General features: G+C 57.4%; 1 protein-coding gene across 6 annotated transcripts in view; it reads right to left on the reverse strand.

Moving 5' to 3' along the window:
* The window catches only part of AHDC1 (AT-hook DNA binding motif containing 1), a 63,493-nt gene extending 43,068 nt beyond the window's left edge, over positions 1–20,425 (reverse strand). For 3 of the 6 annotated variants that reach the window (XM_059376821.1, XM_059376820.1, XM_059376826.1), the window contains exons 1-2: positions 19,939–20,315; positions 19,609–19,706 (exon numbers count right to left, since the gene is read on the reverse strand). The gene's annotated coding sequence lies outside the window, so the exon portion shown is untranslated. Of the gene's footprint in view, positions 1–19,608; positions 19,707–19,938; positions 20,316–20,375 lie in introns of those variants that run through there. The other 3 variants (XM_059376824.1, XM_059376823.1, XM_059376822.1) reach the window with 3 other exon arrangements.
* Between the last annotated feature and the right edge of the window lie 6,314 nt (positions 20,426–26,739).

Below are 26,739 nucleotides of genomic sequence, written 5' to 3' on the forward strand. Positions count from 1 at the left end.
ACTTGGTCCATTCCCTCACTCCTTCCTGAATTTGGAGGCCTCGCTCACTTCTGTCTCCCTCCTGGTGAGGTCTCTCCCTCCTTCTTCTGCTAGATCACTGCCCCCACTCCACACCATCTCTTAAGCAGGTTTACAGCTTTGTAATTAAGAGCTTGGCTTCTGAGTCTCTCAGTTTCCAGCCCTAGCCCTTTCTAGCTGTGTTCCTCTGGGCAGGTCTGTATGCCTCTTTGAACCTGTTTCCTATCTGCAAAATGGGGACAATACAAGTACCTGCCTTAGGAGCTAATGCGCCTGGCATATAGTAAGCGCTCAATAATAAATCAGCCTGTTGTTACTTCTACAGCATTCTACTGTGTCGCTCATCCCCTCTAAAAGCCTCAGCCTCCTCTCTGAACAAGCCACCCTTAATGTAATGAGGATACTAGTAAGACTGCTAACATGTACTGACCACTTATTATTTGCTATGAGTAGCAATATGCTTGCCACCTAGCGGGTGCTCACTATTGCTTACTGAATAAATGAATTAACTAGTTTAATACTCACAACAGCCAACAGGGGGGGCCACTATTATAATACCCATTTTACAGACAAGGAAATCAAGGTCCAGACAGTGTAAGCGACTCAGCATCTCTGGGATTTAAACCCAAGTGGCCTGACTCCAAAGGTGAGATGCTCATGGCCTTCCTCACCCTCACTGTTCCTGTCCTGATCTGCTCCAAGGGCAGACCTGGGACAGGGTGGAGCGGCGGGGAGAGGCCCTTTCCTTCTCCAGAGGTGGGACCTGAGCATCTAGATGGGATGTTCACTGAGCCCCCGCTCCTGAGCTCAAACCCTTCACACTTCATCTCATGTGAGCCTCATCAAATCCTAGAGTCAGTGCCATGCTTACTTCCCCTGGACAAACAGGGTAACCGAGGCTCAGAAAGGAGTTGAGTAACTAAGGTTACATGGGGATCCAAAGCTCAAAACTCTTTTCTTCTGCATCACATTTTGTGATGTTTTTCTCCTGTTGTCTTATACAACTGCTGGTAACTGTTCAGACACACCTCCCTTGTCTTTCCAGTCGGGAGACAAGCTCTCTGAGGGCGCCATCTGAGGTCCACCTTCACTGCCCTCCCCCCACCCCAGCCCGCACAGCAGCAGGTGATCCAGGCCCCACGGAAGGTTTTCCAGTAGCTGATCTGCACCTCCTAGCTAAGCCCACCCTCACGCTCTAACTGCTTCCTCCCATGGAACAGGTCTTAGCAGATTTGGGGTTGGTGAGAGTGGGGCCACATCTCCCTTTCAACTTAGGCTCCAGGCTCCAAGATTCCACATCTCTGGGGAATTCAGGGCTCCTATTTCCCACCTACAGCATGAAGAGGGTAGGATATGTGGTAGCTCAGAACAAGGACTCTGGATCTCTGTGTTCCAAGTTCAAAGGCTGTCCCAAGGTACGAGCTGTGGGACCTTGGGCAAGTTACTTAACCTTTCTAAGCCTCGGTTTTCTGATATGCAAGATGAAGATGATAATGACAGGGCTACTAGCTGATTAAATGAGCATCTATTTCTAAAGCTAGAAAAGTGCCTGGAATATGATAAATGGATTCCACCTAGCCACGAAAGGATCCCCCTGGTAGGGTACAGTGAGAGTGACAAAGCAAACCTCAGATCCAAACAGAAAACTGAAGACACACAGGAAAATGGAAGCCGGACCTCATACCTCAGGAAGCCCCTTGTGGCAAGGACCCATTCCTCCTCTCCCCACAGTGTCCAAAGTTAGAGGACACCAGTTACCGGTCCTAATACCCCTACCCTAATCCCAAGCCACTTCCCGTCCCCTCCCTCCAACTGTTAACTTTCTCTGCAGCCAGATAGATGACAGCCAGAATCCAGGCCCTGCCACTCTTAGTTGCTGTGTGACCTTGGGTAAATCACTTAGCCTTTCTGAACCTCACTTCCTCATCTCTATAGGGGATCATCCTCCTTTAGAGAGTCCATTCTAGAGATTAACCAATAATTGAAAACGTGCCAAGGATGTGTTCACAGATGGACGGACATGCCAGCATCCTACAGGCCTGACCACACAGATGGGTATGCTGTTGTGGGCACTGGAGTGGGCGAGGGGGCTGCCGTTAAAGCAGATCCCCTCTTTGAAAGTTTCCCCAACCAGCCCTTAAGTATAGCACGGGTTGCAAGCCAAGCTCCCTATCCTTTAAACCACCACCCTATGACATTAAAATCTATTTGTTGGGGAGGTGGGGGAGGGAGGCAGGGGCCTTGTGCCAGGCCTCTCTTCACCAAGTTACTGCACAGGGAGCCCTGGAGCCATACTGGGGAGAGGGGAGGGAGGAGTAGGAGGGACCACAAGTGAGGGAGGGTGGGGAGGGCCCTTTGGAGAAGAGCCAGGGAGAGTGGAGAAGACCATTGGGTTGAGAAGGGCAAAGGGGAACAGGGACATGCCCCCAGGGCTCTCCCTCTCCCCCATGACTAACTCAGCAGTTACCTGGCCTGGCCTTCTACCCCTCCGAAAAGGAAGAGGAGCCAGAGGCAGCAAGTTAGGATAGACGATTACCCGCCGTTAATTAATTAAAATAAACAGCAAATTAAATACAGCAAAATTAAAATAGCACAGGAAATTAATTCTCTACCAGCCCCACCTCACAGGTAAGATGCTTAAAGGGCCCCTTGCAGCTAGGATCCAGGGCAGCTGCGGGGGCGGGGGGGGGGGGGTGGTCAACAGAACATGCCTTATACCACAACTTCTGGTGACCCCAGGTATCAATGGTGGAACGCACAGGCATTTACGTGCCTCCACCAGCCTGAGAAGGGCCTCCTGGCTCCTCAACCCCAGGGGATTCCAAGCCCTAGGCCACATTCCTGAATTCCAGCCCTGCTCCTCCCTTAGTGGGCAGGAAGGGTCCTGACACCCCTTGGGCCAGGGCCTGGGCATTGTGCCCTCCTGGGCATATGGCCCACATCTACCACTGCGTGGGTCAGGGCAGAAGGGAAGAGGGACCTTGGCCTTCTCTTCTAGGTTACCTCTGGGACTTGGAGTCAGACCCTGGCAAAAATGCCCCTCTTTTCATGCTAAGCTCCTGGGTCTCTTGCTCAGAAGGCCTCAAATCTGTCTCTGGGGAACCCCTCAATTTGCTCCTTTCTTTTGCTCCAAATGCTCAGGAAAAAAGCACTGCTGGGGCCCAGAATCCCAGGCCAGAAGATGTCCTGCAAAGATGGCTAGACCAACCCTTGGGATGTCATACCAGGATCTCCTCCTGTATAGCACTGATCACCTGATCACATAGATGGGGACACTGAGACCAAAGAGGGCAAGGCATTTGTCTGAGCAACAGCTTAGCAGCAGCGCCTGGAGGGAGTCTCTCATGGGCCCATTCCACGTCACCACCACAGATCCACCCCATGCTGACCACCCCAGCCTGGCCGCCAAGGCCCCTCCTCTATGATTCCACCCCAAGACTCCCCAATTTTGTGTCTCCCACAGGGGCCAGATTAGACTCCTTGGTTTGCCCTCGGGCTGTTGTCCACACGGTCCCGAAGCTCTCCCTCCACCTCCACCTGCCCAAGTTCAACCAGCCTCTTCACGGTCTGGCTCAATGCCAGAGCCACCATGAGCCACCCAGACCCTGCCATGTGCTGCCTCGTCCTTCTTTAATCTTCCAGGGTGCTTTGCCTTCCCCTCCATGCTCAGCTCTCTCCTGTCTCCTGTGGTTCTCGGGTGTGTGAACTGCCCAGAGTCACAGACCACACCTCTGTGCCCCCGCACAGTACTAGCATGCAGTAGGTGCTCACGAAATCACCTCTTCATTCGATGTCCCCCATGTCCCATGGATACTGACAATAGTGGTTCTCACCGACTGGGCATTTACTACCCAGGAGCCCGGCTCCTGTTCTGTCCCATCCTCAGCTGATGGGCCTAACTTAGAGGCTGTGGGACCTTCCCAAGGTCACAGCTCAGGAATTGGGACACCACCGGTCCTTGCTCCTAAATGAGTCTCTCTTTTCCCATCCCATTTGCCTCCTCTAGATCAGACCAGCATCATCTCCTATCTGGACTCCTCAAGCCTCTCAACTAGCCTCCCTGCCTCCCATCTCTCCCCACCTTGTCTTGGCTCTAAAGTCTTCCCATGAGTCCCTGTGGCCCACTAGATGAGATCCAAACCTGTGAGCAAGGCATCTGAAGTCTGGGACACCCGGCTTCTGCTCTCTATGCATCTTCTCCTCTAGTCTCAACACTGCCCCTGTGCTCCTGCCATACCGTACCTTGATTTACTTCCAGGCTTTGCATATGATGTTCCCTCTGTCTGGAACACTTTGCCCCTACTTCTCCTGTGAATTCCTACACATCCCTCAACATACAAGACCAAGGGTTACCTTAAAAATCTCATCAGGTGAGATAAGCAACAAACAAACCAGTCACAAAATTGAGAACTCTATGCGGGAAGGACCTGTGTCCCCTGGGTCCCCAGTGCTTAACCAATAATCAGGGCCCAATCAGCACCGTTGATTGAATGCTCCGTGTATATTTGTTGGCTAAAGAGAGCAATGACAGAAGAACACAAGGCCGCAGTGTCCGGGGCTGGAGGTGGAGGAGAAGGGACCGAGGCCAGAAAGGCCAAGGACGTGGTGGAGAACAGTGACAAATGCTGTCAGGGGCTGTTCTGCGGCAGAGCTACACTCTTGGCAGAGGGAGTGTTTGTGAGAGACAGAGGAAGGAAAGCGATGGTGTGAGGGAGGCTCTGAAAGTGTGTGTGCGCGCGCACGCATGTGAGAAAGTGGTGAGGATGTGTGTCGGGGAGTGTGTGTGTGTGTGTGTGTGTGTGTGCTGCATTTGTGAATGAGTCTGTGAGGGAGAAGGTGAGGATGTAAAGGAGTGCCCGTATGTGGGCTTGGGGGGGTCCATGGAGAAGAAGGCGAGGGCACACAGGAAGGAGAGAGCCCGCGTGTTGGATTGGTGGGTCTGAGTGAGAACAGGTGAGGGTGTGTGTCGTGAGGGTTGTGGGTGTAGGTGCTCAAGGCGGTGCATGTGTGCTCGGGGTGGGGGGCGGGGAGTGGCTGAGAGAGACAACCAGAAAGAAGGGGACTACTGGGGGGCGGTGCGAGTGAGAAACGCTGTGTGGGCAGGGGGGTGCGGCGCTAAGCCTGTGCAGGGGGAGACGGCGGGCCTGTATGTGTCCGACAGGCAGGGCAGGGTAGAGATGTTGGAGCTCCACTGAGGGTGTGGCTGCCGTGGCCTCGACCACGGGCCCTGTGCCAGAGTTGGGGGGGCTGGCCCTGGGCCCAGGGTGGGGGGCTCCGACTGAGAGATTCCTCAGAGTTCTCCCTGGAGCCACAGGCGCCAGATTACCATATCCCCGGGCAAGGAGGTCGAGGAGGCCCAGATGTGTGTGCTCCTTACATCTGTCCACAGCTAAACCTCTGGGCATTTATTTGTCTTTGTCTGTGTCCGGGTGTGCACGCCTGTGCCTGTGTGTGCACCGCCGGCTGTGTGTCTGTGCCTGTCTTTGTCTCTGTATGTATCTGGGCCTTTGTCTCAGTGTGTGTGGCTGTTGGTCTGTGCCTGTCCGCATGACTGTGTCTGGGTTTGTGTGTGTCTAAGTTTATCTGTGTCTACAGGGCACTGGGCGTTCTTGGCCTGTGCCTGTCCCTGTCCCGGTAGGGCTGCAAGCATCCCCCTGGGCGGCCTGTTTGGAGCCGTGGGTCTGTGTGGCCTCGGTGTGAGGGAATGTTGTGCTTCTGAGGCTGTGGGTCTAGAGCTAAGTGTGAGTGTCTGCTTGTGTCTCTGTGTGTGAGGCTCTGCTGTGTGTTGTATTATGGAAATGTTTATCTGTGCCTGTGGGATGTGCGTTAGTAAGACCAAGGATATGTGTGTCTGTGTGTGTGTGTGTGTGTGTTGGGTGTGAGGGTGTGAGGGGTTTGTCACAGACTGGTGAGCAAGTTAATCTCAGACTCCGTGACACGTGGAATAAAATCACGCTCCCATAATGGGATCATTCGTCTTCCTGTCCAAGGAGAGAACCAACTCTTCACCCTCCGCCCTGGGGGAGCCAGTGGGGCCAGGGCCAGGCTCGGCCCCCATCCAGGCCCCCTCTGGCTTTGGCACCCCCCCCCCACCCCTTCTCAGCCGCACCAGGCCCATTCTGCCTCCGGAGTGCCCTGGTGCCCACTGCGGGCTGGGCTGGGCTGGGCTCCAGGACATGTGACGGAGAGCCTTAGAGGCCTGTCCTGGGCCCCCCAGCCCCACCCACTACCAAGGAGAGCCCAGCCCCAGATGGGAGGGGGGAAATGCAGGAAGGAGTCTTTGGGCCCCTCCTCCTCCCGGAGGGGAGGGATGAGCTGCAGGCCCGGCCCGGGATTTTCCATCTCTCAGCAACAAGATTCCTAGTGAGCAGGCTGCGGGGTTTGGCAGGACGCCTGCTGGAGACCCGCCCTCACCCGCCAGGACGCCTGGGTCCCCAGGGCCAGGCAGCAGTGGGTTCCCTGGGGAGCCAAGAAGGCCCCAGAACTTCAGTTTAATGCTGCCCAGGCCTGTGGGAAAGCCGACACTTCCAGCCACCCCCCAACCAAGATGGCTCTCCAAGCTCCTAGGCAAACCAACCCCCTTAACCTACCCCCCACCTTGGGCCTCCCCCTAGCCAAAGCCTTTGCTTCAGAAAACCATCACAGGCCAGCTACCCGGCACCACCCACTTCCCACCTGAACCTCAGCACACGCCCAGACTGGATTCTAGACCTCACCTCTAGGTTTGAGGGCTCCCAAGGCCAGGGCTGTGCTTCTCATCTCAGACTGGGGCTTCTGAGGACAGGGCCTTGTGTCCTGCAGCTGCAAAATCCCTCTTGGTTTTAATGTTCCTTCCTGATTGAGCGGACAGGCACCAAGAGAGGATTTAAAACTCAAGACTAGGGAAACTGAGGCATTGAAGCCTTCTGCCCTACCTGCCACTATGAATCTGAAGCCAAATCCAGTAGCCTGGACACGCAAGGTCTTAATCCTGCCCAATCCTGCAACTCTTTCTTCCCTGTCAGAGGTACCTACGACTCCAGGAAGGGCTGCACATCAGTTGGAGGGTAAAGGGTATGGGAAGGAGGAGTCCCTCAAGCCCCAGTCTTGGATGCACAGCTGGAGAGCAGGTTTGGTAAGAGATTAAGGTCGAGGAGGAGGAGAACTGAGTTGCTCCAAGATTTATGAGCCTAATTCTTCTCTCTTAAATTCCCCTCCAAGCCCCCAGCCCCAGCCTGGTCCCCCCAGGGTCATGCTGTGGCCCCAGGCCAATGTCAGGGTCCTAATCCATCCATCAGGTGTTGCCAGGGAGTTTCCACCCCAATGGGTTCCAAAGGGAGGGGCTCAACTGACACTGTGGACCCAGACTGATGGGGAGGGGGCATGGCCCTAAAGACGCAGCCAACGGCCCCCTACAACCCTTCTAGGAGCTGGGGGCTCACAATCTCCAGGGCAGAAGCTAAGGCTGGTGGGTGGGGCCCAGGAGGAGGCCTTCTCCCCGCCAAGCACCACACCCTGCCCTGCCCTCTCAAGCGGCAGGGAGACCTGGGATCCCACGCGGCCCTCTAGCGCACCTAGTGTGTGACCTTGGGCGGTTGCTGCTCCTCTCCAGGCCTTGGTCTCCCCATCGCCCAGGGCAGGAAATGGCTCATATATCCCAGGTGTCCCCTCTTCAGCTCAGCTCTCTCAGCATTTAGCCCTGCCCTCTCTCCAGTCCAGAATCTGGGCCACATGGGGTGACACTGAGGCAGGTAGGTATCTGGCAGAGCCCTCCAAAGCCTCCCAAGACAGACCTGATGATCTTATGGTGAGTACCCCTCCATCACACATCTGTTTTCCAGAAGTGCAAAACTGACGCCCTGAAAGAGGGTCTGAGTCTGGACTAAAACCTGAGTTTTCTTGGTGGGGTGGTTAAGGGCATGTTCTGGGGACAGACAGAAAGACCGGAATTAAAATTCCAGCTGTAACAGAAACTGTGTTAAAAGTCCCTTGCCTTCTCTCAGCCTCAGTTTGTGCATCTGTAGAATGGGTAATGGGGCCTCCCTCCTGTAACTGGTCGAGCTGAAAAGAGAACAGGCACCTAGGGTTTGGTGCGGGAGAGGAAATGCTTGAACGATGGTAGCTTTCCTGTCATGGTAGCACTAACACGAACCCAAGCAGCCTCAAGGGAGGTGAGGAGGGGTCCCAACCTGGCTGGAGAATGAGCCATCCTCCAGCCAGATTGGGACCCCCAGGGCCTCAGCTCAGGAGGGCCAGCCAAATTCCTTGAAGCCCCCAGCTGTCTCCCCTATTTGTTAAAGGCCTCTCATTAGTGAGCTTGGGCACCTGCCCCTCCACACGTAATAAGCCTCATTAGTATCTTAGCCCCAAGCTCTGCGCCCAGAGTCTATGTGTGTGCACACGCATGAGGGCGGGGGGCTCCAACAGGCCACCAGCCAGGAGACGGCATCCTCGCCAACCACACCCCCTGCCTGTCATCAGCAGGGCCCGTCACCACCCAGCTTGTCACCTGCCTGCCTCGCACCCGCACCACCTGTCACCCACCCAGCTCGTCACCCACCCAGCCCATCACCTGCACCACCTGTCACCCACCCGGCCTGTCACCGAAGCCGCCTGACAGGCATCTGGGTGGGGGACAGGAGATGGAGAGAAGACCACAGGGGTGTGGAGCTGGGGGCCCCAGAGACCCTGTAGGACCCCCACTTCAGCTCGGCATCCTGCAGCATCGCCATGGCAACCTCTCAGCCGCAACCACTTTCCCAAACATCCCCCGCCCCCCCCCCCCCAGGCCCTGCTCTTAGCTGAGCTGAGGCTGAGAAGAGCCTGAGTGACAGCAGAATGGGGCGGGAAGGAGGGGTTCATCAGCTGGCTGGCCTTGGCCATCCTTCCCTCTCTGGCCTCGGTGACTCCATCTGCAAAATGGAGGAGGCAGAATGGGTGAGGCCCCACTAGAGCAGGCCTGCCCTTCCCAGCCTGGATTGGCTGAGCAAGCTACCAGCTAACCTGTGAGGGCTGGGGGTGGGACAAAAGGACAGGGCTTTCTGGGTTCTTCCACATTCCTTGCCCCCCCCCCCCGCCCCCCGGCCCCACAACCCCAGCCCAGAGAGGCTGGGCCTCTGGCCCAAACTCACACAGCGGAAGAGGAGGAGCAGGCTGGAAGGGAGAGGGGCTCTGCCACAGGCCTGCCAGCTGGAGACATCACACTGGGTGACCCAAGGTGACCGGGGGCTGAGCTGGCCCCCACCTCTGAGCTGCATTATTTATAATACCCGGAGCTTGGAGCTGAGCAACAGCTGCAGCACTGCCCCTCCAGGGGGCACATGCCACAGCGGAATGGAGGAGACAAGGTGCCTCCTCCGGGAAGGCCCCCAGGGTCCTTGGCGCCCTCCGCAGCTGGCTAGGGCAGGGGCTGAGGTGGGAACGGGGCTACTGCTCCATCCTTCCCCTCCCTGGCCCCTCTCCCCTCCACTCCTCCAGGCAGGCGGCGATAGGATTACTTCTGCATGACTGCCCGCTCCACGGGGTTCCAGAGACCCTCCTGCCTGCAGCAATCTTTAAAATTCCTCCAGCCCAACCTCGCTCCCTTTCTCCCTGCAGTGAATGCTCCAGCATCTACCGCAGTGTGCCCGCCACTGCCACCACCAAGCGGGCTGGGGGCCAGGTCCCTTGCACCTGTGGGCAAAGGCGGACTGGTCCTCAGAGTGTATGTAGCCCGGTGACCCTCTGGTCACCCTCGGAACCCTGAGAGCTCAGGCCCTGGCCCCTCTGGCTCCCAGGGCTGGTCTAGCCCCACAAAGCACGGCTCAAACTGGGGTTAGGCATCACAGTGGCACCAAGGTGGAGGGGCACAGATGTGCGAACACACCTGCTGGGTCTTGGTATGCCAGCCCGTGTCCTTTGCTGCTGGAACCGAGAGGCCCCCTCTCTGCTCCCACCTCTCCCACCTGCTCCCACCTCTCCGCTCTGACCCCCGCTCTGCCTCACCGATCTCGGCTACCCCTGGGGTGGGCAGACAGCTGGGCCGGGCCAGAGTCTGTGGCTCCCCAGGGCAAAGAAACAGGCAGGAGATCGATCCACTGAATTTTTTAAGGCTCTAATGGAGCCGGCATCCCAGGACTTGGGGCCTGGGACACAGGCGGTATCTTGGGGACCCCTCCCTCAGTAATGCAGTGGCTTCCTCTTTCAGATCTTGGGGGTTGGGGGAAACTTTCTCCGAGCCTTCTCCCAGCAAGAAAAGGCATGAGGGGCCCCTGGGAAAGAGATGGGATGTGGGGGGCTGCAAGCAATACCCAGAGCCCCCCCCATCTTCCCAGCCCTAATGCAGGCAGAAGCAGCTCAGCCTCTAAATCACTCCCCTCACGCTGCCCTCTGAGGCGGATTCTGTGCATCTGTAATTAGGGGGTGGAACAGATGGTGGAGATTCCGTTTAAAATCATGCATCTAGTAAAGTAACCTTCACTGTCGGAACTGACTCCCAGGGAGACCAAGTCCCGAAGCCCAGATTGGCGGGGGGGGGGGGGGGGCCGCGCCCGGGCCCCCCCCCACCCCCCCCCCCCGCCCCCCCCGCCCCGCGCCCCCCCGCGCCGCCGGGGCCGCGCGGCGGGGGGGGGGGGGGGGGGGGGGGGGGCAGGCTGGCAAGCACCTGAGAATGTGCAGGCCGGGGTAAATCCCCCTACATACACCCCCAGCATACATGCCAGAGCCGGGACAGGGTTGGGTACTCCGAGTTCTTGGCTGAGAGACCAGGGTGACCAGGTGCCAGGAGCCCCCAAAAGAGGCCCCAAACCCCCAAAGCCCAGGCCAGGATGCCCAGAGCACAGGGTCTTGGGTGGGGCAGCTCTGAACCAGATGCACAGCCTCACTGTCCAGGAATGAAAGGCCTGGGGCAGGGAGGGGGGCAGAGATGCCTCCCCAGGCAGAGGAGGCTCTGGGAAGTGGGGGAGGACTGGACAGCAGAGAGGGAGAGACAGCTACAAGAGCAAGCAAGTGTGTGTGCAGGGCTGGCTGAGGCTGTCTGGGAGGGTGTGTGTGGTGGGGAGGGGGCCTGGACAAGATGTGGAGTGGGGGAGCTGTGATGTAGAGTGCTGTGGGGGGGGGCGGGCATGTGTGGGGGTGGGGGGGGGGGCGGGGGTAGGACAGAGCTGCAAGGTGTGGGGCTGTCCCTGGGCCCTGAGATGGCCAAGGAAAGGACTGGAGCTGGGGCTTGCTGGGGACATACAGGGGACAGCCTGTTGAAGTGCTGGGTCTATGGGGGAGTGTGCGTGTGTGTGCAGGGGTGTGTGCATGCACATGCCTGGGAAGGTATGAGAAGCTGGGGGGACATTATCTGTTTAGAAGTGAAGCAGAACCGAAGCTATGTCTGTGTTCAAGGTATGTGGCAGGGCTGAAGAGGGTGTTCTTGTTTGAGTGGGTGTTGAGCAGGCAGTGTGCGTGTGTGTGGTGAGTGGGGGAGGCTGTGTGTCCAGAAAGGTGTAGGGGTTGGTTGGTGTGTTCGGGGAGGTGCGGGGCTGCAGCTGGGAGAAACGCTAGGGCTGTAGGGAGAGTCTGAGTGTGCGTCTGGTGAGGTGTTGGGGAAAGTTCGAGTACGGGGAAGGTGTTAGGGCTGCTCTGGGGTCCTGTGTGTATCCAGGGAGGTGGGGGGCTCAAGAGGGAGTTAATAAATGTGTGTCTGTATGTGTTGGGTGTATGCTGGGGATCCTAAGAATCTGGGTTTGGGTTCATGACTAGGGCTATAACTGTGTGTGTGGGGGGGGGGGTGTGTGGTGGTTGTGTGTTTGGGGCATGCTGGGGCCAGGTGTGTATATGGGGCAGTGGGGTGTTGGAAGGGTGGATATGTGTGGAAGTGTTTGTAGCTGGAACAGTGGTGTGTTTAGGGGTGTTGGAGCGGTAAGCAGAGGAGGGGCAGCTGGATATTCAGGTGTTGGGGGCTACAGTTGGGCCCCTGTGCTTAGACACGAGATAGGGCTCAGGGTGAGGATAGGTGCCCCTCTGGGGAGATGACGGGCAGAGTCCTAGCCTCTGCTCAGGGGCCGCCTGCTGGAACCCCTCTTTGGTGGGGGAGGGTGCCTGCCCACCCCCAGACCCTGAGAGGGGGTGTGGAGAATGGGGAAGGGGGGGTTCGTCCATCTGTCTCAGCCTGCGCCCAGGCCAGAGGAGCAGAGCCGCCTCCTCGCTCCCTGGGGGGCAGCAGCGGATCTCAACCCACCCATCTGCCTTCAGATGGTTGAGGCAGGAGCTTCCACAAAGCTGCCTGGAGGGCATCACTGTGTTTGAAGAGGCCCAGGCTGGGGGCTGGGGGGAGCTGCACAGCAAACAGTCCTCATGGAGGCTCCTTTGAAAACCACTGACGCCAGGAGAGAGGAAGAGGGAGGACAGGGGCGGGTATGTCTGTCCTTGTGCGTCTGTGTGGGTCAGTGCCCAACTGTGAGCCTCAGAGCCCCTTCGCGTGTGTTCGTGCGGACGGCCTCTGTTCCAGCAGCATCCTGGCCTCAGAAAACAGCCCTCCAAGCCTGGCTGCAAGCTCGCAGCCTCACCCAGGCAGCTACCCCCTCCACACACACACACACACACACGCACACACGCGCACACTGCCCACACCCACACGCACCCCCCCCCCCCCCACACCTTCACATCTGCGTGACACTGCACCCTCACACACATGCAGCTCGCCCCCAGGGCCCTGTACCTGTGCGTCCACACACTCACGACACCCCCCCCCAACTCTGCAGACCCAGGTGGCAGCACACACCTGTGACAGGCACACACGTCAGCACACACATGCCTGACAAGCAGCCATCGCACACACCCCCACACGCTCCACGCACCTTGGATCTCCCCGTCACGCCCATGTCCCACCTCACACACGATCATCTCTTCCTCACACCCACCGTCACAGGCACCCGCTGTCACAGGCACCCGCCACGCTGTACCCAGACATACGTGCACATGTCTGCAGGTGGTGCACACACGCAGCCTCCCCAGCGCTCAGAGAGTGTCTCTCCCGTCACTCAGCCCACCAGCCAAGTCCTGAGGAAGGCTCCCGCTCACCGAGATGGCCCCCTAGCCTCCCCCCACTGCCGGCTGGGAAGGAGCAGGAGGGTACGCCACCCTCACACTGACACCTGGGACCACTGAGCTTCACCTCCAGGCAGAGCCCTCCCTCTGCTCTGGCGTGACCGCCACTGTCTGGGTGAAGGTGTGACTGTGTGCATGCATGTGTCAGCACGTCCTGGGACCCCATGACGAGGCATGCGTGTCACTGCCTTTAGGGATGAGGAAGTATAGGTATGCATTCCCCAGTTACACTGTGAGATGAGGGATGAGTGTGAGGATAGAGATTCACGTCACAGTGTGTGTGTGTGTGTGTGTGTGTGTGTGTGTGTGTGTGTAGGCCTGTGCGGACAGGTATGAAGATGGGAGTGCATTTACACAAGGAGACACCCAGTGAGTGATGAGTGTGATATTTTCTGACACAAGTGATATGTCCATCTTGGAGCAGGGGTCAGGGCTGGGAAAACTGCTCTGAGTAACTCCCTCCCCTACAAAGAAAGCAGGGAGGAGGGGGTCTCTCTGCGTGCTTCTCCCTCTCTTGTTCTCTCTCTTTCTCTCTGACCTCTTTAGCAGCTGGAAACTGAGCCGGGGGTGGAAGGAATGGAGACTTGGCTGGCCCAAGGGTTTGGGGAGGGAAGCAGGAGAAAACACCTTCCAGATTCTCATCAAATCCCTGTTTGTGGTCTGTAGCCTCAAGCCTCTCCGCCTCTCCTCTCTCTCTTTCTCTATGTCTGGGTTTCCCCTTTCTTTATCTCTTCCTGTCTCTCACCCTCTCCCTGAGTCTCTCCTCCTCCTATCTCAGTCACCTTGTCTCCCTTCTGGGATCTCTGTGTCTCCATGTCTCAGTCTCTCTGTCTGTTTCTCTCTCCCCAGGCTCTTCCATTTTTCTGACTCCTCCTCTCTCTGCCAGCACCTCTGTCTGTCCGTCTCTCCCTGTCCTGGTCCATCTGTCCGTCTCTCTCCGTCTGCCTGTGCGTGGGTGTCTCTGTCCATCTGTTCCACCACCCATCTGTCTGGTTGTCTGTGTTAGTCCTTCTAAGGGTGCCCACTCGCTCCCCAAGGTACCCTCCCCCAGGTCAGCAAAGGCCTCTCCTGGCTGGGGGGGGGGGGGGGAGCGTGATGCAGAGCTGCAGCTTCTGGAAGCTTCAGTAGCAGCTGGGCTGAGCTGGGAGTTCGGGGCCAGCCAGCTGCAGAAGTGGCCCCTCCTCTGGGCTCCCAGGCCAAGGACCCCAGAGCAGAAAGAGGAGAGAAAGCAGGGCCTCCCTGCAGCTGAGTCTGTGCATGGGTAGGTAAGGGGGGAGGCAAGGGGCCTCACTTCAACAACACCGGCCCCCCAAAGCTAGGCCTTGCAGGGGAGGGATCTTCAGTGCCCACCTTCCTTATCCCCTAGCCAATGGCAGAGATTCTGGGATCCGGGAGGGAGGGGTTGGGGGGGTGCCAGGATAAGGGAGAGGGAAGGGGCTAAGAGCTCACAGTTTCTTGTCAGCTGGGTGGGAGGGGGGTCCTTCTCTCTTCCCTTCCAGGCAGTCCCTGGGGATGTCTCTAGTTCTCTTCCCAGCTCTAGGTATGTGGAGCTCCCACAGGGGCCATTCCTGCCTCCCAGTTTCTCTAGAACCTCGGACCCATAGGGATTTGAGGGGGGAGATATAAGAATATCTCCTCCATCCCCAAGTGGAGGTTGGTTCTGGGCATGTGGGGACCTTGATCCTGTCTAGGCATTCGCCATTCTGAGAGGCCCCATGCAGCCTACCTACCACTGCCAGGCCAGCACCTCATCCTCTCTCTCTCTCACACACACACACACACACACGCACACGCACGTACAGAGCAAACCCTAGCACACATGGCCTGCCACCCCCACTCTCCCACCCAGCAACTCAGACGACTCAAGAAGCCGCCCCACCCCAGAGACATGTGCCCTGCCCTGTGCTGGTGGCAGGCTCCAAGAGGACCTCCAGCACCCAGCCAGGAGCTATGTGACATCCCTCAGTACCCTCCCAGTCTGCTCTGTGCCCCCCATTCTCTCTCCGAGAACAGTCCAAATCCCACAGTCCCACAACAGATGGAGAAACTGAGGAAGGGATGGGAGGTCACAGTTATTCCTCCTGAGACCCTGGTGTGGAATCACAGAGAAAGGGACGCTGACCTACCATGAGCAAAGTCCATACTGGCTGCTCCCGCTGCACAGCCCTACTGCTGGGCCAGGGCCAGAGGCCGGCTCCCTCCCTCTAGAGCTCTCCTTGCCCCCGGCTGGGCCCCCTCCCTTTCTGAGCTTCTGAGCAGTCCTCCCTGCCCTCTCCCTCCCAGCCCTGGCTCTCTCATCCTCAGCTCTTGGAAGCCTGACTCACTGTTTCCCCTCCTCTCTCCCCTCCCTCCCTCTCTCTCCCGGCAGCGGCGCCTCCCCCTCCCCTGGGGGGACTCTGGCCACAAGGGTGCCCGCCTGCTCCTCTCTCCAGGCTCCAGGCCCCCTCTGCACCCAGGAGGCCCCCTGCAGCTGTCCTTATTCTCTAACTACAGACTGCTAGAGTGCAAAAAGCCTAGGTCCCAGGCCTGGCATTGCCAAGTATCTGTGACCCTGAGCAAATGAGTCCCTTCCCTAGACTGGGATTTCTCCTTTCAAACAATGTGTGAGGGGGTCCAATGGACGATACCCCTGGCATCTCTGGGACTCTAATGTTCCCCGCCTTTAAAATCCCAGGTGCCTCTTGGCATGGAGCACACACAACCTGTGGGCACCTACCTGCCTCAGGACCCGCCCCCCAGTCCAAAGAATAGCTCTGCTCTGTTCCCAGACTTTTGGAGAAGGCAGAAGGGAGAGGCTACCCTGGGGCAGGACCATTAGACAAGTGACCCCTGGAATCCCCCTGGATCCCTATTCTCCCTCCTCCTGTGGGCGTCTTTCCCTCTCTAGTCCACCTGTCCTCCTCCTTCTTCCCAGAGACATTTGCTTGTCTCTCCTCCAAAAACAATGCCTGCTCATTCCAGGCTGTGGGGTAGCAAATGGCACATGCCTAGGGCCTTCTTGGTCCCCTGGGCCCCACCTCCAGGGGCTGTGATCCTGGTTCTTCCCCTCTACTGTTTGCTCTCTCACTCCCTCATCACTGGCTTCTGCCACCATCTTTCCCTTTCTCTACCTGGCATGTGGCTGTCTGGGTCTCTCCTCCCCTCTCCTCGCTCAGTCCCCTAGCTCTCTCCCTGGGGGGGGCCCATCTGCTGGCATTAGCAACAATGTTATCCTTGCTCCCTCCTGCATTCCCCATCCTGGCTCCCCCTTCTTCGGAGCTGTCCCAAGAGACCCAGGGGGCCCAGAGACAGAGCTGGTCTCCATCCCATAATAGTGAGTCTGCTTGACCTCACTCAACCAGACCAGAAGTGTCTGGGCATCTGGTATGAAGGCATAGCACAGCACCCCCTGGTCTGGGTGACTGGCATGAGACACAGAGCTCTGTATTCCACAAAAAAACAAAAAAGTTGGTCGGGGGTCAGCGGGGGGGGGGGGGGGGGGGACAAAGGGGGTATGAAGGGAAATGAAGGAGATCAGGTTAGCCATGAGAAAGCCCCTAGCCAATGGGAAACAGAAGCCAAGTGGAGGGAGTGGCTCAAAGTCAATGCTCCAGACTGATCTGAGAACCAGCAGTGTCCCTCTAGGGCTCTGCCAGTCCAGAGCAGCAGCTCCCCCCGACCCCCCACCCCCCCAAGTTTCCAGCCAGGGACATTTGGCTCCTCAAGCCTGGAATACAGCTACAACCTCAGGTGGCGATTCCACCCCTTAATCTCCTGTAGGATTGAAGTCCAACCTCCCAACAGTAGACCTCCACTTTAGCTCAGCAGGGGGTCCAAAAGCCTCCCTGCCAAGATCTAAGCAGGTGGAATGGGGTTAACAGAGCCCCCCAAGCCCCAAGCCCCCCTCACCAAAGTCCCACTCAAGGTCTGGGAATCAATGCAAAACAGCCCTGTAACGTGCATACCCCCAAACTGAGAAGCTATGCTGTCCACCCACTGCATCTGGGGGTGCTGGGGCTCCCTGCCCCCCGACCCTGTTCCAGACCCCCCAGGCCAGCAACCGTAATAAACAGCAAGCTCTTTTTCTTTATGACACCAAATTTCTCCAAGCCCAACAGCTCCTTCCATCACTACCTCAGCCATAGATCACATTAAAAACTCACAGAGGGCAACTTAAACACATCACATTTGTTTCTCTCTATATTATTTCAAAAGTAACGGCATTAAAAATGGATTTTACTACAGAAAATAAATATCAGCACGTGGGCCGGGAGCCCAGGCAGGAGGAGGGAGCCCACCAGGAGAACGTCCCCAAGGGTTTGGGCACAGCTTAGGTACTGACCAAGGAGATGGCTGAGGCCAGACAACACCCTGGGGCCTGGGGCGGGTTTGGGGAGGGGGCTCTGGGGAGGGGGGAGGACCCGCCCACCCAGGCACCTGCCCCAGTGCCAGACCAAGAAGGACAAGAGTCACGGTTTGGACTGGTGCCCACTGGTCCCCCTAAGCTCATACCCTCACTGATCTATGCAAACCTCAGAAGGGTGGGAGCTCTGGGGCAAGAAGTTCACCAGTCTCTGGGGGTTATTCCAACTATTGACACAGCAGGAGAAAAAAAATGAATTCAACTTACTATCCAGTTTGATTTTCCATTGCTATAAAAATAAATATACATCTGCTCAAAGGAGGGAGATGGCAAGCAGCACGCACATGCCACCTGGGGGGTCCCCCCACAGCTCACCACCACAACCCAGCCTGCCCCCCTCCACATGAGAGGTGTGGGGGGGGAATGGACAGACTGGTAATCTTTCACTTGAAAGCCCCAGCTCACACAGCTACACACACACACACACACACACACACGCGCGGGGCCACACGGAACAGGAACAAGCCAACAATAGAAACACCCCAAATACTCCTGGCAGGACTCTGCCCAGGCCCGGGCACATGCCCCCGCCCCACCAGCAGCAGCAGCAGCAGCAGCAGCAGCAGCAGCAGCAGCGGACAGAATGTGGCCACCCTGACCCGGAGGCAAAGCTTGTCCTCACACCCTGAGCTCTGCCCAGGGAGCTGGGGCCAAGTCCCGCCTGACACCAACTGGTCCGGCGGGAAACGCCTGCCCAGCCAGACAGGCACAGGCCCCCCAAGGGTCCCTCCTTGTGCTCAGGGACCAGGCTGGTGCAGCCTGGCCCTGCCTCCCAGGGTGACGCCTGGGCCCAAATTCAGCTGGCCCTGCCAGTCAGGCACTGGTGCAGAACCGAGGGCACCAGGCTCAGCCCCTCCCAGCCCAGCCCCAGGGCCCCCAAGCTAGGAGGGAGGGGGGACTCCCCACCCCTCCACATCTGGCCCTGGCCCCCAGGGTCTGCGGTAGAGAATTCCCGCCCCCGCTTCTCTCTCTCTCTCTCTCTCTCTCTCCCTCCTCCTGCTCTGTGCCCGCTGCCCGCCTCAGGGACAGCCCCAGCTCCCGCCTCCGGCCAGCAAGGCCCACATCCTTCCTCCCTCAGCTGGCCCCTTCGCCTGGCAGGAGGCTGGGGGAGTCAGGCTGCTAGGGAACCCCTCCAGCTCCCATTAGTCCTCATCCCCAGCCCCCAAACTCTGGGTCGCTGTCCCTTTTCCTGTAGAACAGGAAACAAGGTTATTTCCTAGACTCCGAGCCAGCCCCCTGCCCCTCTGGCTCTGCCCGGGGACCAGGACCCAGCAGGAGAAGGCGCCCTTAGCCAAAAGGCATAGGGATTCAGCAATTCACCCCCAGCTCCCGGCCCAGGGGGCTGACAGCTGTCACTCAGCACCCCACCCCCTGGGGAAGAGGGGGCCCAATTCAATCTGAGCCCCAGAGGAAACGCATTGATAGGCGATTATTTATTTATTTATGCAAAAGTGAGCCGACTTTGTTCGCCAGGTAACCGGGCACGCGGCCCAACCCCTCCGGCCCTGGCCACCCCCAAATCCCTCCTCCGCCCCACACCCCCTCCGGGTCATTAGGTCCCCGCCCCTCAACTCCCAGAGCACCAGCGGAACCTTGGGATTTGGGGGTTGGAGGGGAGGGGCTCCTCCCTCCGCAGTCTCCCCCTTTCCCAGCGCCGTTCCTAAAATCCAGCCTTGTTCTCCGCCCCCCCGGCCCCCCCTCCATTCCCCCCCCCCCCCCCACCACATTCTCAGCAAGCTGGAGAGCAAATTGCAGTTTTAAATCCAAAGACCGAGGGAGGAGGAAGGAGGAGGGGGCGCGCGGCAGCGCTGGGCGCGCACCTCGCCCCCGAGCCGGGGGAGCTGCGGGGCGGCCAGGAAACCCGAGAACCCCCCCTCCCCGCCCCCCCTTCTCGTCCACCTCCCCCTCCCCCTTCCCGGCGCTGCCTGCCAGGCTTCGAGCCGAGCCCAGCCGAGCCGCGGGCCCCGGTGGAAACAAAGACCGATCGCACCGCGGGCACCGCAGCCACCGGGTCCCGCGGACCGGACCGGGGCGCGCGGAGGGGGCGCGGGCCCCCCCCCCCGGTGCGCTGCACAAAAGAGCCCGGCCGGCCGGTCCCCAGCGGGGTCTAGGGCTCGGGAGGAGGCGCCACTCACCGGAGTGCTGGGCTGCCGGCTCCGTGGGTCCGAGCCAGGCGAGGGGCTTCGGGGGGCGTCAGTCTTCCGGCGGCGGCAGCGACGCGGGCGCCCGGCTGCTGGGGAGAGGAGTCGTGGAGGAGCCCTGAGCCGCCCGCCGTTGCTGACAGCATGGCTCGCGTCTCGGCTCACATTCTCCGCCGCTAACTCCGCTGGACACGGCCCCCCGCTCCCGCGGCGCCCCCCCCCCCCCGATCACTCCCTCGCCCTCTGCGCCCCCCTCGCCCCCCCCCCCCCGCCCCACCCCCCCACAGCCCTGGACCCCCCCGCCCCCCCCCCCCCATTGCAAACCTGGGAGGGAACGCGCCCCGCGTAGTCCTCCTCCTGCTCCTCCTCCTCCGCCCTCCTCCCTCCCGCTCTCTGGCTGTCTGTCTGTCTCTCTGACTGTCTCTATCTCTCGCTCTCTCTGCCTTTCTCTGCTTTCCGAGCTGGGTGGGAAAAGGAAATGAGGACAGAAAGCAGACGCTGGCTTTGGGTGGTGGTAGCTGGATTCCCTCTCTCCCTCCCTCCTCCTCCTCCCCTCCCTCCTCCTGCCTTCTGCTCTCTCCGCTGCGAGCGGGGCTGAGCGCAGCCTGGCGGGTGGCTCGCTCTGCCCGCCCGCCCAACCGCCTGTCTGTCTGTCTGGTCTGCCTCGCTCGCTCCCTCCCTCCGTCTCTCGCCCTCGCCCTGCCTGCCTGCCTCTCTCCGTCTCCGCCGCCGCCGCCGCTGCCTCTGCGAGCTCGCCTTACCTTCGCCGCTCACCATCCGGAACCCCAGGGGGGAGCGCGCGCGCGGCACGCCGGGACTTGTAGTCCCCACCCCGGCCGCTCGGCGTGCGGGGCGGGCGGGGCCGAGCCGCTGCCCCGACGGCGCGGCCGGGAGCCCGCGGGGACTGAGCGCGGGCCCTTCGTCCGGGAGAGGGGCACGTCCTCCGTTTACCAAGGATTCTGGTTCTCCCGAAGACCAGGGGTGTTTCCCTCGTTCCTTGTTCCCTGCGGGGGAGCTCTGGCTTGAGCGGAGGTTGCGGGTGGGAGCGAAGGGGCGGGGTCTGAGGATGGAATGAGTCGAATAGGGAATCAAGGGATTAGCCAAAGGGTCTGCGACTTTCTGGGGCGCCCCAATTAAATGATAGACGAAGAAGAGAGAGGGGAGGACCGGCTTTCCGAGTCTGGGGACGTTCTCCCTTCCTGAAAGGTTTCCTACTGAGTAAAGCACGACGTTTTGACGTGAGCGCTGCTCCAGAAATCTCAAAGCCCCACCACCGCTTCCTCCTCATTCAGGGACCCCGGTCCCAAGCTCTGACCTCCGGGTTTAGCCCCTCCAACTCTTAGTTTTCCTAGAAGTCCAAGGGTGACCAGAGCACAGAGGTCCTGGCTAATCCACAAACAGCACCCCTCCCCCTTCCTGAATCCGACTGAGGAAGCAAGATTCGGATTCAACAGTTCAGAGCTCCTGCTGCGGCCTGGGGGCTGGGCTCAGCACTTTCACCTACCTCCTCTTCAGGTCACATCTGTTATCCAGCCCCTAGCTCCAGGCCCCCTGCCTGGCCTATCCCCACAGATGGGAATGTGCCTTGTCTGGGCCTGGTTACCAAGGGGGAAGTGGCTGGACAGCTCAGGAAGGGAAACTGCTGTTGCTTCTGCTGCGATTTACTGGACACAGCAGGGCCCCTCTGTCCACAAAGACCCAGTGAAATGGTGCGATTGTCATTTCCATTTTAGAGATGGGGGGAGCTAGGCCCAGGTTCCCTCATTTGGGAGCTGGACCCGGGACAGTCTGATCCCAAAGCCCACTGCTTAATCTCTGGGCCATAGCAGGGGATTGTGACTCCCAGGTCTCTGACCTTCATTCCCAGCATCCGTGTGTCCTCCCTTGGTACTTCAATTCAACAGATGTTAACGGAAATATGCAGGGCTCACAGGGGACACCCACCGGGACACCAAGAGGAACAATGCAGGGTCACTGTCCTGTCTCTAGTATCTACCAACATCAGCCCTGACTAGTGTTCTGCTAGTCCCTTTTCCTCTGTGTGTCTGACATTCCTTGGCCCTGTGTCTGCTGGCTTTGTCTGTCTCGCTCCTCCATCTAAAGTTCTTCCACAAGTGCCTTTGTTCTTGGGCCACCTGTTTCTGACTCCTCCTTTGACCCTGCAGGTGATGGCCAGAGTGTGACAAAGGCAGGTGGTGACATTTCTCCAACTACAACTCCCCTGTCACCACCTTCCCTACACCTCTCCCCATCCCAAGCACCTCCTTTAAGGACAGTCTGAAACCCCAAAGGGCAAAAGAAGAGGGTTCTGGGGAGCACTCTCTCTCGGCCCTTTGTTGGAGGCGGGGCTAGAGGGCAGCAGCAATGAGAGAGATCTAGGGTTCTAAACAGTGTAAACAGTCCACCTGTTTATCTGGCATCAGGGGGCTGGCATGGCCAGCTGGAGAGACCCCCACTGGGAAGCAGCTCCTTTTTGTAGACAAACCGTGGGTTCAGAGATTTCTTCATTGAATGGGAAGTATTATAAGGTCAGATATTAATGAAAGTAGTGGTTTAAGTTGTGAGGGGCACTTTTGGGTCCAAAGCCTTAAACTAAAGTTATTGCAAATAAATGAGGCTTTAGCATCTTGCTCTAGCTGGTACCCTATGGGAGACACTTTAACATTGGGAGGGTGGAAGAGGCTCCCCTTTCTCCCCATGCCACACACCCCGACCCTCACCTTCATGACATACATGCTTAGTCCTTAGGCTTTGCCCCAGAGCATGGAGATCCTACCTAGTCAGATCCAAGTTTTGGGAGGAAGCTGGGTGTTTTAGGGAAAATGGGAAGCCCCAGGTAGATTGAGATGAAGAGGAACTTGGGAAACTCCCAAGAGGGGAGAGACTTAGTGATGAGGCTCAGAGGGCAAGACCAGCTGGGTGGACCGTGGCACCTGGAAAGAGAGTAAGAGAAGTTAGGTTGTGTTTTCCAAGCACGTGCCTTCCATGCAGGCTGTCTCAGCTGGACAGGGTGGCTACTATTGACCCCTAAGGTACTGAGCATCGTGGGACACCAGGCATTACAGGATTTCCCCCGTCATTTAGAGGCTGGTCTTTCTCTTGGAGCTTCTCTAAATGATGTCGGGTTGTGGGAGGTGGGGGGGGCGGCGGTCTTCCCAGACAAACTCTGGCAGATTCTTCCCGTGGGCTGCTGCTGCCACCTAGTGTCAAAATTCCGCATCTGCTCCGATAGCTGCAATCTAAAAGGGGGCTACCCAGTCCTCAGAAATAGCGTCAGAGTCCCCACAGGCTGGGCTCGGGAGCTCTAAGCTCCCCCAGAAGGCAGACTTGAAGGAGAAGACCTGCTGTTCCCGGAGAGCCTGCATCTTCACCTTTCCGAGTCTCACAATACTCCTACGTGTAAAATAGAGGAGTAATCCCTTCCCTGTCTTACAGGCAGGGCTGTGGAGATTTACTGAGCACAAGGATATGAGAGCACTTTGAAAACTGGCAAGGGTGAGCTGAGGGACTGAGTCATGAGAATAACAATGACAATAACTGAGAGGTCACAGCAGCCTGGAGCCAGGCCCTTGGGGCTCACGGGAAAGGCAGAGGGAAGTGTGAGCCTTGGGTGGGCATGGGCACTGCCTTCCCCAATTACAGAAATTCTAGGGCCAGCCCCACTCTTGGAGCTCACCTCAGGGGAGGAGTGGTTTGCTAGAGAGTGGTTCAGCCCAGTCCACAGAAGGAGAAACTGAGGCTGAGAGAAGTTGAGGGACTCTTCTAAGCCTCTGAGCTACTGGTCCAGGAATCAAGAGCCTTTAGGGCCTCGGTCTTCCCCTCCTCAGGATGGGAATAGCTCAGAGCTGGGGCCCTAGAGATCCTGGAAGCAGGAAGCCCCTCCTCATAATGGTACAGTGGGAACTAAGGCCCCCAGGCCCCCATTATCCCTCCTCCTGGGCTAGCCTCCCCCACCCCCCATGTCCTCCCACATTCCTCCAGGCAACAGGAAACCCCAGCTGCAGCCCAGACTTCAAACAGCTCCTCCCTCTGGGCAAGGGGTGTGGGAGGAGAGGCCAGAGGCCAGAGGGCAAAGGTCAGCTTTGTTCCTGCTGGAGGTGGTGAAGGACGGGGGTGGGAGGGGGGATGGGTCCACAGAAGGGGGCAGGGTAGGACCCTTGACAGCCACACTGCGTGTGAGTGAGTGTGTGTGTGTGTGTGTGTGAGAGAGAGAGAGAGAGAGAGAGAGAGAGTATGCACGAGAGAATTCCTGGGTCTGTCAGGGTATGGTATGTGTGGTTCTCACTGTCAGGCTGTGTCTGGAGGTAATTGTATGTCCTTGGTTTCCCTTGGGCTCATGCTCCTGAGTTATGCATCTGAGTGTGTATTACTATGGATTTGTTTGTCTGTGGGTGCTCAGCCTGGGATCCCCCAGACGCGTCTGGAGGTCACATCACATGTATCGATATGTATGGTTCACAGACCTGCTCAAAGCTATATGCGTCCTTCTATTAGTGGGATCTGGTGTGGTTCTTTGTATCATGAGGTATATCCCTGTCCTACCTCTTCCCCTCCCATTCCTCCTCTGCACCGGTCACCAGAGGGTTCATTCTGAAAAAGGAATCTGACTTTGTTACTCCTTTGCTCAAAATCCTATGGCTTCCCATTATCCTCGGCCTAGAATCCTAGCCCGAATGCATGGCAGACATGCCCCATGGTAACCTACCTGGTTATCTTCATCTTTAGCCAGTAATGCCCCTCAAATTTTACGCTCCAGTCACACCTACCTAATTGTAACTCCCTGCATGGTCCCCTCTGAGCTCACTTAATTCTGTCGAGTCTAGAATGTCCTTCTCTTCCTTCTTTACCAAGCAAACTTTTACTCCCTTTGCAAGTTTCTGGTGAAGCAATACCTCCACTGAGAAGCCTTCCTGACTTCCTCCTGTCCAGCTGAATTAGGACCCGACCTTTTTCTCCTACAAACCCTTTATCGTCATTTTCAGCCTGTGCCTGTCCTATTCTCGCTACCATTAAGAGAGCAGGGAATTCCCATCCTCAAATGGGAAGTTCCAAAAGGGACCTAGTCTTCCCCTCCCAGGGGAAAGTTTCCTTGAGTTCTGGGTGTAGTACCCAGAATGGACACTAGAGGGAGTATGGACACCACTGTAGGACGGTCCAGGAGCTGATGCGTGCGTGCGTGTATGCGTGTGTGTGTGTGTGTGTGTGTGTGTGTGTGTGTGTGTAAAATGGGGAGTGGGAGAGAACTACTGGAGTAGATAGTAGGTAGTAGGTCCACCCAACTCAGTACCAAAACAATAGGATTCAATATAGGTACCCCCAATAAGTCCTGGCCACCACCCAGATTTCTTCTGTGACTTTTCTCCATGACTAAGGGGCCATACCCCTTGGATTTCTGACCCTTCTGCCTTTTGCCTCTGACCTCCCAACCTTCTTCCATGCCTCATCTGCACCCTCAATCCTCCCATACATAATTATTTGCACTTGCCTGACTTGGCCTTGCTCTACCATATCTCTGAGCACTTGCACATGCTGTTCCCCTCATGTGAGATGATCTCACCCTCTGGCTGCTTCATTGGGCAGACTTTTCTTTCACATCCTCCAAGAAGTCTCCCTTGGCCTCCAGAATGACCTTGCCCCTAAGTGTTGTAATCATTTACTGCTCTGCCTCCTGGTCAGGACTAGCTTACAGGAGACATCAGTAAATGTGTGCAAAATTACTAAATGACTTGGTTCTTTTATGAATATAACCTTCGGCATATATGGGGTTGCTCCAGACTCATCTGCACTATGCCCTCCCCGAACTTGACTCTGGGTTGTTATTATAGGTTTCCATGCTGCTCCATTAAATAAGAGACTATGACACAGTGTGATTGCATGAGACTTTGAAGTGCAAGGTTCAAATTCTGACTCTGCCATCCAGCTGTGTGACCTTGGGCAAATGTTGAAGCCTCTCAGAGTCTTCATTTCCTCTTTTGTACAATGGGAATAATCACATTTCTGCACAGCCTCATAGTGGGGATCAAATTAGATGATGCCTGTGAAACACCCAACATTCATCAATTAGGTGTCCTCCTCCCCCACCACGAACTTGGAAATAAAATTGCCCTCTGAGTCTTAAGCCAGTAAAACCCACACAGCATCACAGAGGAGAAGAGCCAGGTGGGGGAGTGAATGAGGCGAGAGATGGTTTCGTAAATGACTAAAGAGTTTTGTGAACGGTGGAAACCACAATCAAGGTGACCCGCCTGTAATCTCAGGGAGGCAGGGCCAGGATGTGATTGAAATTGAGAAAACAGAGGTCTAATCAATTGCATTGTGCTCTATCAGAAGGGAACAGAAGGATGCACAGAAAAGGGGGTGCAAGGGAGAATTCATTTGGCCGCATTAGAGGGAGGGTAGGGAACCAGTAGAAACAGGGTTTCCAAGCTCAGTGGGCTCTGGTCTCTGCTGCGGAGCACTGAGGGTCAACTCCAAGAGGTTCACTATTCTGCTGGGCCTTCATTTAAACCAAATAGGTGTCCAGGTACGAGGCATAGCCCCGTTGGACAGGCAAGAATATTCTGGTCCCAGGAGAAAGAGCTGTAGGGATTAAGCACACTGATTTTGGAGTCAGATGGCCTAGTTCAAGCCCCTGCCCCTACTACTTAAAACTATTTGCTTCACTGTGCCTCAGTTTCCTTCCTAGTGGAATGAAGATACAACAGCCTTCTCCTCATGGATTTCTGTGAAGTTTCAATGGTCACAAGCGCTTAGCAGGATGCCCAGCAGAGAATACGTAATCTGTAAGTGGTAGTGACAGAGAGGGCGAACATGAGTTGAACATTTTATTGCCATTTCACAGAGGAGGAAACTGAGGCATGGAGAGATTAATAACCTTCCCCAAGGTTATATGATCAGTGAGCGAGTGGTGGAGGCAAGTTTCACACCAGGCCTGCAACTCCAGGGCGGGGCTCTGATCTGCTTACCCCGTGGAGGCCCCGTGGAGGTGGACACATTTGACTTCTGGCTTGTGTGTCAGGCTCCTGTGAGTTTAGTCAGCCAGAGACAGGCTCTTGGGAAGCCATGGACCCTGAGTTCGAGTGTGCAAAGCTAAGGATCCCATCCCTGGAACCACCCCTCTTAGCA

The sequence above is a fragment of the Mustela nigripes genome, chromosome 14 (genome assembly GCF_022355385.1).
Source record: "Mustela nigripes isolate SB6536 chromosome 14, MUSNIG.SB6536, whole genome shotgun sequence".
NCBI lineage: Eukaryota > Metazoa > Chordata > Mammalia > Carnivora > Mustelidae > Mustela > Mustela nigripes.